General features: G+C 42.0%; 2 long non-coding RNA genes across 2 annotated transcripts in view; one reads left to right on the top strand and one right to left on the bottom strand.

Annotated features, from left to right (window-relative positions):
• The window catches only part of LOC145430392 (uncharacterized), a 161,652-nt gene that overhangs the window by 109,399 nt on the left and 34,941 nt on the right, over nucleotides 1-17,312 (top strand). The gene's annotated exons all lie outside the window — the stretch shown is intronic.
• Nucleotides 5,601-6,252, bottom strand: LOC145420469 (uncharacterized). Its single transcript, XR_013901790.1, has 3 exons — nucleotides 6,111-6,252; nucleotides 5,867-6,037; nucleotides 5,601-5,787 (listed from the first exon to the last, which is right to left on the bottom strand). It is a non-coding gene; the product is annotated as an uncharacterized LOC145420469 (long non-coding RNA).

Below are 17,312 nucleotides of genomic sequence, written 5' to 3'. Positions count from 1 at the left end.
GTAGGAAGGGGATTGCTGTTTAATGTGCTCAGGAGCTTTGATCCCAAGAGAGATGCAGCACTCAGGAGCGCCTCATGGAAATCTGGAGCCGCACGCTGCATACTGATAATAAGACTGCGACAAACTGAAGAATTAATGCAGCTCCACGTCCCTGCATTTATTAACCACACTGTTACATTAATTAATTAGTCAGTTATTGTTTTTACATGTTTTGACAAAAACTACCTCTTAATTGTGCGCATTTAAACCCCTGTTAGAACAACATGTTCTCATTCCCAGTGCGTCAAATACTGCTTTAGGTGTCCCACACACGAGCTGTGTTGGTGCGGGATCTTACACTCACCAAATGGCCACATATGAATGCTTAAAAAGACCCCCAGCATAATCTTTTAAATACTAAACGCTTTATTTATACATAATCTTTTAAAAATAGAGTTCAAGGAGCGCTTTGACAGACAAGTGAAAGCAAAGTGCTAAATTCATACAGAGAGCTGGACATTAAGGACAGAAATAGAACAGAATAGAGTTAAAGAGAACTTCAAACAATTACAAAACAGCAGGAGATGAGAGAGACATGACGACAACAGACAACATCACATAAAAGCGATTTTATAAAAGTATGTTTTTAAAAGTTGTCTGAAAAAAGTCACAAATCTTGCAAAATTGAGGCTCCTGATGGCAACAGCAAATATACCTTTAGATTTCCCCATTTGGAAGGAGGGCAGCACTGAGAGATGGCTTGTCCTCAAAGCTGATGTTAGAAAAAGAAAAAAAATAGATTTGAGTGAATCTGTAGAAAGATCAAGCTGTGGTGGACTCACGACTGTATCAAAGCATGGCTCAAACCAAACTGCAGCTCTTGTGGGCTGTTCCTCATCTGCAGAGGTCATTATCTATCAAAAGTGGTCCAAGCAAGGAACATTGATGAACCAGAGGCAGGGTCATGAGTGTCTCAATGATGCACGTGGGGAGCAAAGCCTGGCTCATGTGGTCCGATCCAACAGATGAGCTGCTGTAGCTCAAACTGCAGAAAAAGCTGATGTTGGTTCTGAGAGAAATGTGTAGCCATCAATGGGAACGTGAGCATCAGAAGTGGACTACGGAGCAATGGACGAAGTGTGCGTCCCTTACCTGGAAAACACCCGGCACCAGGATGCAATACGGGAAGAAGGCGAGCTGGTGGAGGCAGTGTGATGCTTTGGGTCATGTTCTGTTGGGAAACCTTGGGTCCTGCCATCCATGCGACTGTTAGTTTGACACGTACCACCTACCTGAGCATTGCTTCAGACTATTAACACCCTTTCATAGAAATGGTATTCCCTGCATGCTGTGGCCTCTTTCAGCATGGTTTCACAGAGTAATCACTCTGAGGTTTTGACTTGACCTCCAGGTTCCTCAGATCTTAATCCAGTCAAGCATCTGTGCAATGTGCTGGACAAACAAGTCTGAGGCTCCACCTCACAGCTTGCAGGACATTGAAGGATCTGTTGCGAGCTTTTTGATACAGATACTATAGCACACCTTTAGGGGTCTAGTGGAGTCTGTTTTGGCAGCATAAGGGGGACCAAACCTATTGTAGGTAAGTGGCCATATTGTTATGGTCCATCTGAATATACTTTGAATGACTATGTTCATGTTATGAAGGAGCGTGTTTCTTAACCGTCTTTTCCTAAACCAAAACAAGGAGCCTTAGGGCCCCAAATCTAACCAGAGAGTAAAAGGAAAAGTTAAAAGTTCGTGAAAAGCAAAGAAACAACATTTTCATGCTCCTGCCAAGATTTGTGGAGCGCAGGATCCAAATGCAAGACTCCAGGCATTTGGATCCTGCGAAAAGCAGACTTTTTATTACTTTTTATTACGTTGATAACTAAAGTCCAAAGGCAAAATCCAAACAAACAGAAATCCAAAGTCATCACAGGAGCCCAAAAAGGCAAACTAAAGGCAGGAACAAGACTGACTGAGGACTGGAGTCAGGAGTGAAACCAGATAGAAATGATGCAGAAGATTAGTAATTAATTATATTATTCATTGTAATAATATTTTTAAAATAAGAAAGCTTAAATTAATCACAATGACAACCCCGAATGAGGAAGTCAAAACTTTCCACACACAAACTCCCAAAAACATAAAGCAGCGAGTCTGCTTCCCGAGTCTTACATTTTGGATGTTGAACTAATTAATCAATCTGTATTCACTTAGTTGGACAAACTTTTACTGTTTGGATTTTTTATTTCAGACTTTTACGGTAATTTATTTTATAGCGGTGTTAACAAATTTAAAGGTTGCGCATTTAATGAGACTCAGAATTGACGACGAGTGTCTGAAATAACACAGTGACATTAAAGCTGAGATGAACAAATATGTAACTGCTCCTTTCTTCTGGTTGTTTGTTTCTGCTGCACAATGCAAGCTTGAAAAGTGATAAAGGCACCGTGTTGTGACTGCATTAACCCCACCTGTGAGAACATGCTGTATTAGCCTGAACATTGAGATTTCAGATGGATTTCCCGAAACGTGCTGCTGTGACTTCTCTTCTCTCACCCCACTGAAAACAATACCTTTTTTATCTGAGTCCTGTGTATCCCTGGAGGCTTGACTCCAAACTGCTCACCTTTCCTCCAATAGGTCAGGTGACCCCTCCCCCACGCAGAGGCCAGCACGGAGGCAGCCATGCTGATGAGACGAGTCTCATTCTCAATACTAATTGTGCAGAGCGGCAGCTTCGGGCCTCGGGGTAATCAAAGCTTCGTCAGTATAAGCACGACCACTTCGATATCTGTTTTATAACGTCCATGCAGCAGTGATGTAGGCAGCTGTCGGTGGTCCAATCAGAGTGCATGAAGGTGCGAGGAGCAGCCTGCAAATCAGACAGCTGATTGGTTGGCAAACTTCTGTACCACTGTTAATCTAATCAAATGAAGACATTCAGCTTTCATCATTGATTTGATCAAAGAAATAATCTGTCAGTGGAGAATATGCCACACAGCTCCATTTACTACTATTGTTCTTTGTTTTCTAACTAACAGAGTCTAAGTTGTGATAATAGTGGACATTTCAGTTTCCCCTCTATGTAATAGCATATCATGAGTCCTCCAGCTGGAGCAGTTTATGGTTAAAGTAACCCCTTAACTCGCAGCAGATCTCCAGAGCAGAAGGAAGAATGAGGAAGGATAGACTCTCTGGAGAAGCAACTAAAACACAGGAAGAAAACAAACTTAAATTTTCAGAGTAGCGTAAGGACTTCGCCTAATTGCTGATTATTTGCTTATGACTTCAGCACATCCTCAACTCTGCAGTGTCAGCTGGCACCATTTGGTCAAAGCTGCTGCTGTGTCTCATTTACGGACAAGGTGTTACAAAAATAGTAAACAGGATGTGTCCATAGAGAGCAGACTTACTGTTGTGAAAGTCAATCTCAGTTTTATTAAATCTAACCAGCAAATAGAAAAAAGGAAAAAGTGAGTGAAGATGAAACGAATCAGTAAGTGGGGAAAATAAAAAATACAAAAGTTCCCAATGAAATCACAAAGTTCCCAGTGGGACTCAAACCAGCATTACCACCACCTCTCCAGTCTCCTAATACAGACTTTGTGGGCTTCTGCAAGCCAACTGTTCCCTCCTGGCGGCTGATATCGCTGTGGTAATGCAATAATGGGGAAATGCAGAAGCCATCTGACAAAGCAGCATTAAATTACTCTCTAAGATGAGAACATGTTGGTCACTTGGCTTTGAAGTTAGGCATGCAGCCGAGAGGGTTATGACTGTTACTGATTACACGATGCCAAAGTCTTCACAACAACAGCAGTTTTAATTCACACACACATTATTATTATCGGATCTCACCTTCCATCGAGTGACTGGAGGAAGATGAACAATTTATGTTGTGCTTATGATTTTTTTTAATAATGTTTTAATTATGAAGAGGTTCATTTGAAGAAAAGCCTTCAGTAAATTTATGCCACTCGATGCAAAGCCGCGACCGCTGAGAAAACAGCATGTGTGCTCCAGTGTGTTGCTGGTTAGCTGTGAACAGCTGTAGGCTGTTCGTGCTTCTGCTTAGCACCGTGTTGTAAAGCGAGTCAAAATTCAATAAATTAAATCAAATGTACTGGCCTCCCCTCTCGCTCTGGTTCTCCCTGCTTCACCCTCACTTGTTTGGATCTCGCTCACGCCTCTGCAGGGCGGTGAGGCGGGTATTGATCTTTGGAGCTTGGCTTGTTACCGTCCAGCTTTAATTAGCGCCAGCATGCTAAGGACAGAGATGTGTATGGATTAAAAGATTAATTTTTCACCTGTGTGGTCTTGTCCGTGGGACTTTCTTGTGTTATGCGGTACCTCGTGTCTCTCTCTACGAGCTTATCGTTTTGTCTGATTGGTGTGGCGTCTCTGTAGCTGATCCTAAATATCCTGTCATTTGTAACAGGATGTTAGAATGAGTCACAGTTGTAGCAGTTAGCAGGTTTTCCAGCGTTTTCCTACATTTTGTTTCTCCTTCAGCAGCATCTCTCCATGCTGTAAACCCCTACAGAGCTCCTGGCTACACAGCCGTCCAGCTGGACCTCCCCCCTCTCCCTCTCTCTTGATGAAACTATATCCTGGATGGCGTGTTGGTCGGCTGCTGTGGTTGGCAGAGTAAAGTGGCTGGCTACAGAAGAGTCAAATCTGTTTCGCATTACTCCCTGTTGCATTTCCTGTTTTCCTGGGTGTGAGTGGAAAACAGCTAGTGGACACATGGCAATGCCAGCAGCATCCTTTGCCGCCGGCTATGCCTCACTTGCTTCCAGCGCTAATGGAAAAGCTGGCCTCCGCCGCTGCGGCACAACGACTCAGCAGCTGTTTGTCAAACCTGCATTCAGAGGGAATGTACAGGCAAACCTAGCAGCTTCCACACTTGTATTTTCGGAGCTTAGTCAGTCTGGCAAACTGACTCCGGTCCAGATTTTTATGTAAAAATCCAGCTGTCATCTCACCTGCACGAGAAAGTATGCTGGCAGTGATGAAAGTATATAAGCTGCTGTAAATTGAGCTGTTGGGACACTTTTTTCACTGCCTAAAAAAAAAAAATAAATAAATAAAAGCAGAAAAAGATAAATCCAATAAGCTCAGACGGCTGTCTTCACAAGACTGATTTATGTTTATTTGCTGGATAATTTTAAGCCTGTATATAATAGTATCATAATGCAAATGTAAAACAAACAAAAAAAAAAGGACGTCAGGGACTTGGAGACTAACCGTGTACCAGAGTGAACAAAGCTGTATAAAACCTCAGCTGTTCACCTTCAGTATCTAAACCACAAAAGTCCCACAGACACCGAAAAACATGAAAAATAAAACTAATTTTATTTGAAGCTCGATGAAGATGTCCCCTCGCGGCAAAAACACTAAAAGTTGTTGAAGCTGACCATTTGCAGCCTCACAGTCAGGAGCACTGGGAGGCCTGAGGTCATTCTGGCTGGCTGTGAGCAGCAAACAAGAGCTGAGAGACCTCTCAGCATCCGACAGTAGACGTAGCTCTCACTGCAGTGTCTGTATGTGTCACGGCTCAACGGCACGAGGGAACAGGGATGGACACAGGCGCAGAAACCAACCCGGAAGCGAGGTGACAGAAAACAAATGATTTATTTCCGCCCACAGGTAAACAAAGGTGAAACACAAAGCAACGCCACCACACTAGTGGCGCGTAGGATTCGTCGGTGATAATGAGGGCGACCTAGACACCTCTAGGAGACGGCTGAACAGCGGGGACAGCGGGGAGGTAGAAACAGGACTAGGTAGGGGCCGGGGGCACTGGAACAAGAGGAGATCACGATCAGAGGGATCCAGCAGACAACCAATAATCCTCCGCAGTTGAATTGAATTGCCTTACTTGGTTTCAGATGGAGGGGACAGGTGGAGCGGAAAACCCGGAAGCGGTCGAGGCGTGGGGAGGCAGGCAGGTGAGCGGTGGGCCGGCAGGCCACGTTGTGTAAGCAGCTGGCGGCCCAGGTCCAGGAGGACGGGAGCGAGGGGAACAAGATCTCCACTCCGGGTGCTATCGCTGAGGACAAGAAAAGACAGGTCAGTCATCACACGGCGTTAAGACAAGGTTTAGGATGCTCCACTGAACTAACATGGGAATAGCAGATACTCAGGCGATGAGTGGTTGAGAGCGCAGGTCTGATATACCGCTGGCACGATTGCTCACAGGTGGTCAGCCAGGGAGGGGCAACCGGACTCCGCCTAAAGGAGGAGGAGCCGCTGTCTGAGACCTGCAGGTGCCCAACCAGACCATGACAGTATGCACATACATGCATGCATGCAGCTTCTCTTTGTGTCTGTGTCTCAACAAGCTGTGCAACATAATGTAGGACCACTGCTCACCACTGAAATAAAGAGTGAAAAACAAAAGAGGAGAGGAGAGATAATACAACATTTCAAAAAATCAGCCCCATTCATTCAGTCAAACACATACGCACACTTCACTCAGCTGATAAAAACATTCATTCAGAGTCTGACCTCACTCTGTTTCTTCTCCATCTGAAAACTGTTGTGTGTCTCCAGCCTTGGACATATTTATGTGTTATGATGGAGATATTCCTAATGAGTTTTTGAGGGTACACCTGCAGCCTGAGCATACCTTGAAAACTAAGTTTGGGCAGATTAGTCAATCCCAGACTTTTGCATTTTTAATCCCAGATAAATGTCTGTGCTCAGGTTTTCTGTATATACCACCATCAATAATAACTGTTATATGTACAAATCAAATATTACCACAGATAATAGGCTGCTTAAAAATCATTTTTGCTTTTGTGCAGTTACTTTTAGAGACTCATTCTGAGCAGTAATAATATTCAAACGTTTGTTTCTATAGCAATAAAACAGAATAAGCACACAATAAAAAAAGGATATAAAAAAGAAATTGAAAGACAATATTTAAAACAAATTACACTCTAAGAATAAATGATTACAGTAATGTGTATATCAGTTAAAACAGGGCATGCAAGAAAGCACAGCAAACACCTTTTGTGTTTGCGGTTGGTTAGCATTTTCCCGCCTCAGGATCTGAAGCTGGTATGAGGATACTAACTCCACTTTGTATTCTGCAGCCATGACTACCTTTAGAAGTAAAATCTTACACTTTCTTCTAAGACAGCGGGCGGCCAGTGAAGTGTCATTAAAAACTGGTGTAATGTTTGCTTTCCTTGCTGTTGCATTTTGAACAATTTGAAGTGTAATAACAAATTCGATTCACAGCGTGGTTAATGGGCCCAAAAACGGGCAAGCACTAGTGTCAAAGTTTCAGGCATTTATTTGATGATCAGGGACTGAAGAAGAAAGACGATGGGCTGGACCCGCAAGCACGAGGCACAGGTGGGCAAGGAGTCCAAGAGGAGGCCGGTGTGCAAAGGAAGGTCAGAGGCTAAGAAACGATCGTGTAAATACTCGTGAAAGAAATTAATTAATCAATAATGGATAGATGAATAACGCAAGAGAGCCAGGAAGTAGTTTCAGTCAAAATACTAAAGCCCAAACCCACACCCATACTCACCACATGACTCATGTTGCATGCAAACAGTGATATCACTACACCTGTGTACCATTTGCATCAGGGTAGTATTCGCCAGAACAATGTCTCCATGAAACCACATCAGTGCTGGTAGAGGAGAAGAAGAAGTAAAAACTGGAAGCAAAGAAATCAGTGTAGGATCTGGGAATCTCTGAGCTTCTGTATCTGCAGAGCAATAAAAACTGCCACGCTCTCAAACAGCCGCGGCTGGTTACAGAAATTGGGAGGTGCATGATCAGCTGAAACAGAAGCTCATACCTCTCACACACACAGATGCACACTCATGTCAAGAGGAGGGGAAAATAACAGTGATGGACAGAAAAGGTAGTGAACACTGGGGGCCAATTAAAGGGGGACAACAAACACTAAGGAAGGTTTAAGATTAAAGGCTTAAATCTGCTTCCCTGTGTCTGTGTGCGTTCTCAAACACATACATGTTGGGTTAATTAGTGACTCTAAATTGGTGTGAACAGTTGTTGAAAGCTGCTTAGTCATCAAATGTGAATTCATAACTTTAATTAGATTGAATTAAAGTCTTTTTGATAGTGTGAAAATATAACTCTTTTGCTCTTCACCATTCAGCCAAATGTAGATGCTTACAGATGTCGTCTAAAAGGAATGAATGGCCCAACAGATTTAGCCAAAAATCACTGCAGGAACTTTTCCCTCTGTCCTTCAGTTTGACTGTATAGAAACCTTCTCTCTGGGAGACACTGTTGACTGAGGTCAAACTGGTTTAATATAGGAAATAACATGATCTTTTATCTAAGGTGTCCCAAAGGAAATGCCTCATAGAAATGAACTTTCATAGAAATCTTTTCATGCAACTCGTATTTTCGTTGGGTCTAGTTGGAAGAGTGTTGTTAAAGGTGGATTGCATTTACTTTTGCACATGAAGAACCAGCCTGATATTTAGACCGTAAAACCTGCTCATATACAGGGAGTGCAGAATTATTAGGCAAGTTGTATTTTTGAGGAATAATTTTATTATTGAACAACAACCATGTTCTCAATGAACCCGAAAAACTCATTAATATCAAAGCTGAATGTTTTTGGAAGTAGTTTTTAGTTTGTTTTTAGTTTTAGCTATTTTAGGGGGATATCTGTGTGTGCAGGTGACTATTACTGTGCATAATTATTAGGCAAGTTAACAAAAAACAAATATATACCCATTTCAATTATTTATTTTTACCAGTGAAACCAATATAACATCTCCGCATTCACAAATATACATTTCTGACATTCAAAAACAAATCAGCGACCAATATAGCCACCTTTCTTTGCAAAGACACTCAAAAGCCTGCCATCCATGGATTCTGTCAGTGTTTTGATCTGTTCACCATCAACATTGCGTGCAGCAGCAACCACAGCCTCCCAGACACTGTTCAGAGAGGTGTACTGTTTTCCCTCCTTGTAAATCTCACATTTGATGATGGACCACAGGTTCTCAATGGGGTTCAGATCAGGTGAACAAGGAGGCCATGTCATTAGTTTTTCTTCTTTTATACCCTTTCTTGCCAGCCACGCTGTGGAGTACTTGGACGTGTGTGTCATGACCCTGTGCCTTCTCGGCTGACTCTGTATGGCTACAAGTGTTTTTGTTGTGCTGCATCTCTCTCTCTCCCCTGCACTGCGCTCTACCGGGGCGGAGTCATGACGGCTCCAGCCCCTGGCTCGGACACCTGCAAGCAATCATCTCACTCACTTCTTAAGGCGGCTGCTGAGAGTGCTTCCTCGCTGGATTATTGTGTAACACTCGTCAGTGTCATCACCTATCTGAGCCGTTTTTCGAATTTCTGTCGTGCCACTACTTACCTGCCTTTCCTCTCTGTGCCAGGATTCTCGCCAGCCTGAGGACCGCCGTTGGTGAGCTAAAGCCGGAGTCCGAGCTACCTGAGCTTCAGTGGATTTTGTACATAGCCCTCTTCTTCCCGTGCCTGTGCTTCCCGGAGACCCTCTTCCTGTGCCCCCTCACCTGTATATATTCGCACCTGGTGTCTGTGTGTGTAAATAAATCACGAACTTAAGTGACGGTCTGCCTCCGAGTCCCTCCTGAGCCTGACAGTGTGTGATGGAGCATTGTCCTGCATGAAAATCATGTTTTTCTTGAAGGATGCAGACTTCTTCCTGTACCACTGCTTGAAGAAGGTGTCTTCCAGAAACTGGCAGTAGGACTGGGAGTTGAGCTTGACTCCATCCTCAACCCGAAAAGTCCCCGCAAGCTCATCTTTGATGATACCAGCCCAAACCAGTACTCCACCTCCACCTTGCTGGCGTCTGAGTCGGACTGGAGCTCTCTGCCCTTTACCATCCAGCCACGGGCCCATCCATCTGGCCCATCAAGACTCACTCTCATTTCATCAGTCCATAAAACCTTAGAAAAATCAGTCTTGAGATATTTCTTGGCCCAGTCTTGACGTTTCAGCTTGTGTGTCTTGTTCAGTGGTGGTCGTCTTTCAGCCTTTCTTACCTTGGCCATGTCTCTGAGTATTGCACACCTTGTGCTCTTGGGCACTCCAGTGATGTTGCAGCTCTGAAATATGGCCAAACTGGTGGCAAGTGGCATCTTGGCAGCTGCACGCTTGACTTTTCTCAGTTCATGGGCAGTTATTTGGCGCCTTGGTTTTTCCACACGCTTCTTGCGACTCTGTTGACTATTTTGAATGAAACGCTTGATTGTTCGATGATCACGCTTCAGAAGCTTTGCAATTTTGAGACTGCTGCATCCCTCTGCAAGATATCTCACTATTTTTGACTTTTCTGAGCCTGTCAAGTCCTTCTTTTGACCCATTTTGCCAAAGGAAAGGACGTTGCCTAATAATTATGCACACCTGATATAGGGTGTTGATGTCATTAGACCACACCCCTTCTCATTACAGAGATGCACATCACCTAATATGCTTAATTGGTAGTAGGCTTTCGAGTCTATACAGCTTGGAGTAAGACAACATGCATGAAGAGGATGATGTGGACAAAATACTCATTTGCCTAATAATTCTGCACTCCCTGTAAGGTAATGAAGTGATAATCAGGATTTATCTTATTATTTATTATTTGTGGTTTATTATTTATAATATAGGTTACTGACAAGCCAATAGAGACAGAAAAAAACCTGGGATGAAAACATCCGTCATGACGCATGGATGCTTCTTCAAGCCTTACAGGCTAAGATATCTCGAATCTGGCGCCTTTGCTTCTTTATAATGTCAAAGATGAATTTAGTAAATTCAGCATCCATTTGCAGGTCGTGTTGTTTTGTGCTGTGGACGCCTGCTGTTAGCTGCTGTTTGTATTAGACTTTTGTCATTTTCAGCTTGGAGGAGATTCCCAGAAGTGGTGTGAAAAGTCCTCGGCTTAATCTGATCCTAAAAGTAATGAGATTGTTTAATTACCACGAAGGAAAATCCCTAATCATCCCGCAGCTCTTATCTCTCTTAATGTCACAAGCAACGTCTTGGATTTACATTAAAGATCCGGCCTCGACTCAAGCCTTCATAAGCTCTGAGAAAAGCAGCGCTCACTTCTGTTTATCTTTCAGAGCCATTAAAGTCACAGAGACATGAAATGACTCTGAAGCGTAAAATTACATACTGTACAAGTTTATGGATTAATGTCTGCTGTGGACGTGATGGCGCTCAATTTTTCAGGGAAAGTCTATAAGAGCCCATTAAACAGCTTTCTGTATAGAAGTGAATTAACGTCAAATGTTGGGAGGCTGTGTGCGTCTCAGAAAGCATTACTTCTCTTTATGTAACCGCTGCATTTAGCAGGAACGTCTCTGAACGCTCAGACTTCTTCTCTGCTTAAATAAACACTGGAGCTAAAACGCAGTCTGAACCATTAGGAAGGAAAAAAAACCCAGAACAGAACAAACTTCTGGACTTCAGCATTAAAAGCTAAGAGAAGATTTAAGAGACAACCCCAACAAAATTAATAATAATGGCCTCATATTGGCTTTTTTTTTGTCACCAAATCCATTACTGCATTAGACATTGCAAGATACTTTTGAGGGTGTTGGAATTACCAATTATCCATCTTTTTAAAGGAGTAGTTTGTGTGAAGACATGAAGACAGTTAGTTTGCAAAACAGCTGGAAAGAGGAGGAGAGCTTTCAAATACAGCACATTGAAGGCTGTGTGTCAGTTTCTTAAAACAATACCAGTGAATCACTTTTCATATTAGACATGAAGTTAATAATACTGAGGTCAGACATGTACCAGCTCAGGCTTGAAACACTGAGTTTATCAGGTTTTTCTACTCTCTTTTGTGTCGACTGCTTACAACACATTCTAGGTCTCTTTAAAAAAAAAGTTTTTAATAAACATCAAAAACTGAAAAGTGTGTTTTCTTGTGGAGAGCAAAAATCCCAGTGATTCAGTGGTCATTAAAATGTAATCATAATTCAAAAACTGATGATGATTCATCTCATGAGTCATGACTCAGTGCTCTCCCCTACTGCTGCCTTTATAGGTTAAAGTATTGGTATCAGTAACTTGGGCCCAGTATTTACTTTGTATGGGAATCGATACTAAAATTGGCAGCATTGCACAGAGCTTTGAGAGCTCAGAGTAAAAAAGTGCTATATATACTCATTTGGGGTACAGTTATGGGTCGTTCAGGGCATTGGTGATCAAAAAAGAAGAGCCAGGCTTGACATGGGTTATGGCATTTTCTGGTGGGCCACATTTGACCCACATATCACAGCACTTCCGGTATCGGTTCCATATAAGTCCGAGTTGTGGTTGAGTCAAAGCCGCCAGTCGAGCCTAAATGTGATCCACAGAAAACTGCAGATGTAGGCCACACATTAGATGAGATGATTAATCTTATTCCCATAACCTGTCAGCAGCGAAAGGATGATTGAGTAAAAACAAACTATGGTGTGTGTGTGTTCAGGGTAATGAAGGAACAACACAGTGAAACCACGGATCAGCTTCCAGCCTTATGTTTAGAGTTATAATACTACTCAAATAAATACATACAGTATGTGAGGCGCCAGCAGGAGCTGTTGTTGCTGTGTTTTAGTGTATTTTCCTGCGCTCGTTTTATCTGACTGCAACCAAACAGGAGATGACACCTGTAAGTGGCGAGGTGACGCTTTGTGATCTAAACTCTGAGGAAATCAAACCGGGCATCTCTGAGAGTTTTGACTGCTTGTCAAAGAACAACTTGACAGCTTCAAATTCACAGCTGCCATTCTCCCAGACAAGCGAGCTGAACGTGTCATCAACTTTTCAGAGGCAGGACACTTTTCTTTCAGGCTTTTTTTCCCCTTCCTTTTTCTTCTGTCGGAGTGCGTTAGAGCGACTCAAACCTCAGCACATCTCTGCTGTTACAAAGCCTGCAAGATGAAATGTGCCATTTCATGCTGCCCGGAGAAAAAGTGTAAAATGTGGAGACACCAAAAAAAATCGCTTCTGTACAATACAGCAAGCCAAAATCAAAGTTTCTGCCTCACTCAGCAATTCACCTGTAACTCTGGACACGTCTCCTTTTTTTCTTCTTACGAGCGTCAAAGGAACATGCGACCAAGTGAAGCGAAACCTAACCGGCACATTATCAGGAGCTGGTGTTAAGTTCTGGGTGAAAAAAAATGTTAATAGTAATAAAACCTCAGCATGACGCTTTTTACAAATCGTTATCCCGTACCTCCAGGGCACAGACCAGAGCGGGAAACAACAGAGAGTGCATGCTGGGAGACGAGAGCTCCTCTTCGTCGCACATTATGAGCCGCAGATTGTTAAGCGTCAGACTCCTGGTGTGCCGAGTTAAGAGGCGACAACAAAGGGCATCCGCAGAGCCAGTGTGGGCTTCGCAACACAGGAAGGCCTCCATCAGCAGCCGCTGCTCCCATCTGGGCGCTCACACTCACTCAGCCCTTTATCTCCCTGCAGCAGTGGATCTATGGAGTTGAATAAAGTTAAAGTCCTTCATATTTAATCATGAAAAGTTTGAGACTGATATTCAATAAACCACTTGTTATTTTTTCAGTAACTGGAAAGATCTTTAAATTTGTATTTTTTCAAATAGGAAGGAGACTCATCACTTTAAACACATCAGAGTGCTTTTATACAGACAAGGAAAAATTATTTAACTGTTAATAAAATCATAGCTAGCCTATAATAAATGCATAATAAAGGGCATGTCTATTTTATAACCCTGATCAAAAAGATTTGTAAAGGTTTAACAGCCAAACTTCATAAATTTGTTTTTAATGCTGGAATAGACTCTTTTTTTTAGCAAATGTTTAGAAACTGTCAAAAAAGTGCTCAGTAATAGTATCTAATATCTATGAAATTCTTTTATTAACAGTGGATTTCTATTTTATTCTATTCTATGTTGTAAATAGATAGCTATTAAAGTCATTAATAGTCTATAACATGAAAATAAAATTAATTAATAAAATTTTTTGGACATAACCTGTGCTCCATGCAGAAGATAACAAAACCTTTGTGGGTTTACAATGCCTTAAGGCAGTGAAAACAGCAAAATAAAACGGGTATTGGATGTAGGTATTTGTGAACAGGAAGCTTTTCAGTCTTTTTGAATGTCAGCACAGATGCAATTGATCTCAGGTCAGCAGGCAGCTTGTTCCAGGGAACGGGAGTACAGTAATTGAACGTGCCCTCGGCAGTCTTTATTACCAGTGGATTTATGCATGTGTGTTAAATCTGTGGTGCAGATACAGAAACTCTTCTGTATGAATCACAACAGTCTTCTGCAGGTGATAAGTAGGTGATAACGGTTATGAAAGGTGGTGGTTATTTGCTAATTTGACTTAACTCTTCCTAAACTTTATCGCTGCAGCTGACACATTTTACTCTGAGAGCAACTCAGGCGTCTCCGTTTCCGACTCGTGTCGTGCTTCTGCAGCTTTTGTTGAGCGAGCTGGATGGCTGAATGAGCTGCTTCTAGGGCTGCATTTCTTCATCCAAAGAGACTACGAGACAAACATCACTTAGGCAACACACGGTATGCATTTACATTATTACAGTCAGGACTAGGGATCGGTATCATTTAGGTTTTATCCGATAACAGTACCAAACCGGTACTTTTGAAACCGGTGAAAGCCGATGCTTAAACGGTGCTCGAACCGGTGCTTAAAGAATGAAGAACACACACTTTGTCCAAAAACCTCTCATGTTTAGCTGTTTTTTTGTAAAAAGATAACAATGTTAGTCTTTTCTGCCATAAAACAAGAAGACAGCCGCATGTAACTACAACCCTGTTTGCTAGTTCACCTTACATTCATTAATGTAATAACGTGGTTAGCCTTCTCAACGTAAATTACACACGAACAACATTAAGCTACTCACGCAGAGAAGAACGGCTAGTGCTGCCATCATCATCCGTCATCATTTCTGCTACACTGGCAGGGCTAGGGGCCAGGACTCTCCTCTTCGGGTTTTTGGGGGATGTTGCTAACTCCGGGTCAGATAACAGGCACCACACCCGCAGTAGATGTGCTCGGTGTGAGGTCTCGCAGCAAACTAACAAATACGGTGCATTTCTCTGCGTCGCCAGGTGTTTCATCAGATTCGAGGTGTTACCTCCTTTGCACAGTATCACCTTAACCCTTTAAAGCCGATCGGAGCGGGCACGCTCCGTTTTGCGTAACTATTTTTAAATCCCTGTAGAACCGGAACCACGTAAGCTAGCGCAATAATTTTTTTTGCGTATGAAACCGGAGGAGTTGTACTTATATCTTATGCCATCAGCTTGGCCTAAGTCACGGTTTCCTTCCACACATAGTTTTGCAAAAGCTGCATAAAAAGCACTTGCAGGAACAAAAACATAATATTCCAGAAACATACTTTGCTGATCCGATCGGCTGTTCATAACACTTCCCACATTGAAGTAGACGTCAGCGTGAACAATCGCATGTCTGCCATTACCTGCCCGAAACCAGAAGTGATGTCATTTTCGCGGAAAATTTTGTTTTTTACTTGTAGGCCTTAGAAGCCTATACTGGTGTTTTTATAAGTCTTTATAAGTTTATATATAATGTTTGACTTTATGCTTTTCTGAATAGTTTCTGTGATCCTTAGAACTCAAATTGCACTGCTTAAAATAGTTTATTTTGATGCACATGCAGTTTTCCTTGCAAATTTGCATCATAAGATTGTTTTTCGTTTTTTCTGCAGTATATAAAAATTGGTGTATCTCAAAAAAAAAACTATGAAGACACTCAAAATAAATTTCCTGTTGTTGTAAACTATTTTTGCAACTTTTTTGTATTTAAAGTTTTGAGGGATAAACCTCTTAATTTTCTCCAAGTAGAAATATATGTAAAAAACAAAAAACAAAAATTATTTTCATTTTTTTTGTAGTTTATTGCACTTTTTTGCAATTTATGTCGTTACTATGGACTTAATGCATACATATTATTAAAATGTGGGTTATAACAGTTGTATTGATGTATAGCAACTTGAAATGCTCCCTAAAATGGCACTACAGCATGTAAAAATATAAAGCAAGCTCTGGCGGACTTGGTTCTATGGTAGGTCTTAAAGGGTTAAAGCACTTGTTGCAGGCTGCTGAGTTTGCATCTTTTGCTGTGAAGTACAGTGTTGTGGAAGTTTTCCATTTAAATAAAGCCTGCAGACGAGCAGTGACTAACATTCTTTAATCCAAACACACAAAGACAACAGACAACCAAGCTTGTGGAGAGCCTACATGACCACGGGGCAGGGTCAGCAGAGTCTCCCTGAGCCTAGCATGGCTCTCAGTTAAATACCTTCTTCAGGAACTAAAGGCAGTACACAGCTGTTTCACACCTTAAGGTTCACACTCCCTTGCTACCTCTCAGAGTCCTTGAAGAGACAGAAGACTCCTCCTGTGGAGTGGTCTGCTTTCCCCAACTTCCTTACTACACCCACCACCATCTTACAGTATGGGTGTCAGACATGTTAAAATCCAGTGGCACCAAGGCATTATATAATAAAATAATGTGATTAATACATAAATAAAAGAAATTCCTATACAATCGCCAGACTTTTGACTGCTTCGTCTTGGGCATTTTTAATCTGTAGCTCTGCTCTAAAAGAACGTACGTACCTGGGCCCGCCTACTATTCTTTGCTTGGAAAGGTAAAATGATTGGCTAGAATTCAAAGTGTATGACATCTCAGGGGAAAAAAAGCACCGAAATAAAGCACCGAAATGTGCGCTGCTTTACGGTCTGGTCACTACTGTTTATGTCAGAACCAGTGTCATAATGGCACCGGATACCGGTACCCATCCCTAGTCAGGACATAGCTCTATCCGGTCTGTAAGTGATGAGGTGATGAATCATGCTTCCGGGTCCAAACTATTCTGCATTTATCAAGGCTGTTGTGTTTTTAACATGTTTTAATACTTTGAAAAGTTTATAAAACCTTACGATATAACTACAGCCCAGCAGCAGTAAATTAATGACTAACCTTGTATTAGTCATTAATTTATTGTGGATGGATTATCTCAGTTGTTCTCCTGACTGAAGTTTGGTCTGTTTATAGCCAGAGGTGTGGACTCGAGTCACATGACTTGGACTCGAGTCAGACTCGAGTCATTAATTTTATGACTTTAGACTTGACTTGAAAAAATGTTCTAAGACTTGTGACTTGACTTGGACTTTTACACCAATGACCTGGGACTTGAATTGGACTTGAACCGGTTTACTTGAAAAGACTTGATATTTTACCCCAAATATATTTAACATGCATATTATATAGAGATTGAAAATGTGACGTCATTCACGGGTAGAACCGCAAAGGATTTTGGGAACT

Source organism: Astatotilapia calliptera, chromosome 2 (assembly GCF_964374335.1).
Source record: "Astatotilapia calliptera chromosome 2, fAstCal68.1, whole genome shotgun sequence".
Lineage (NCBI taxonomy): Eukaryota > Metazoa > Chordata > Actinopteri > Cichliformes > Cichlidae > Astatotilapia > Astatotilapia calliptera.
This window is presented reverse-complemented; position numbering and strand designations above follow the sequence as displayed.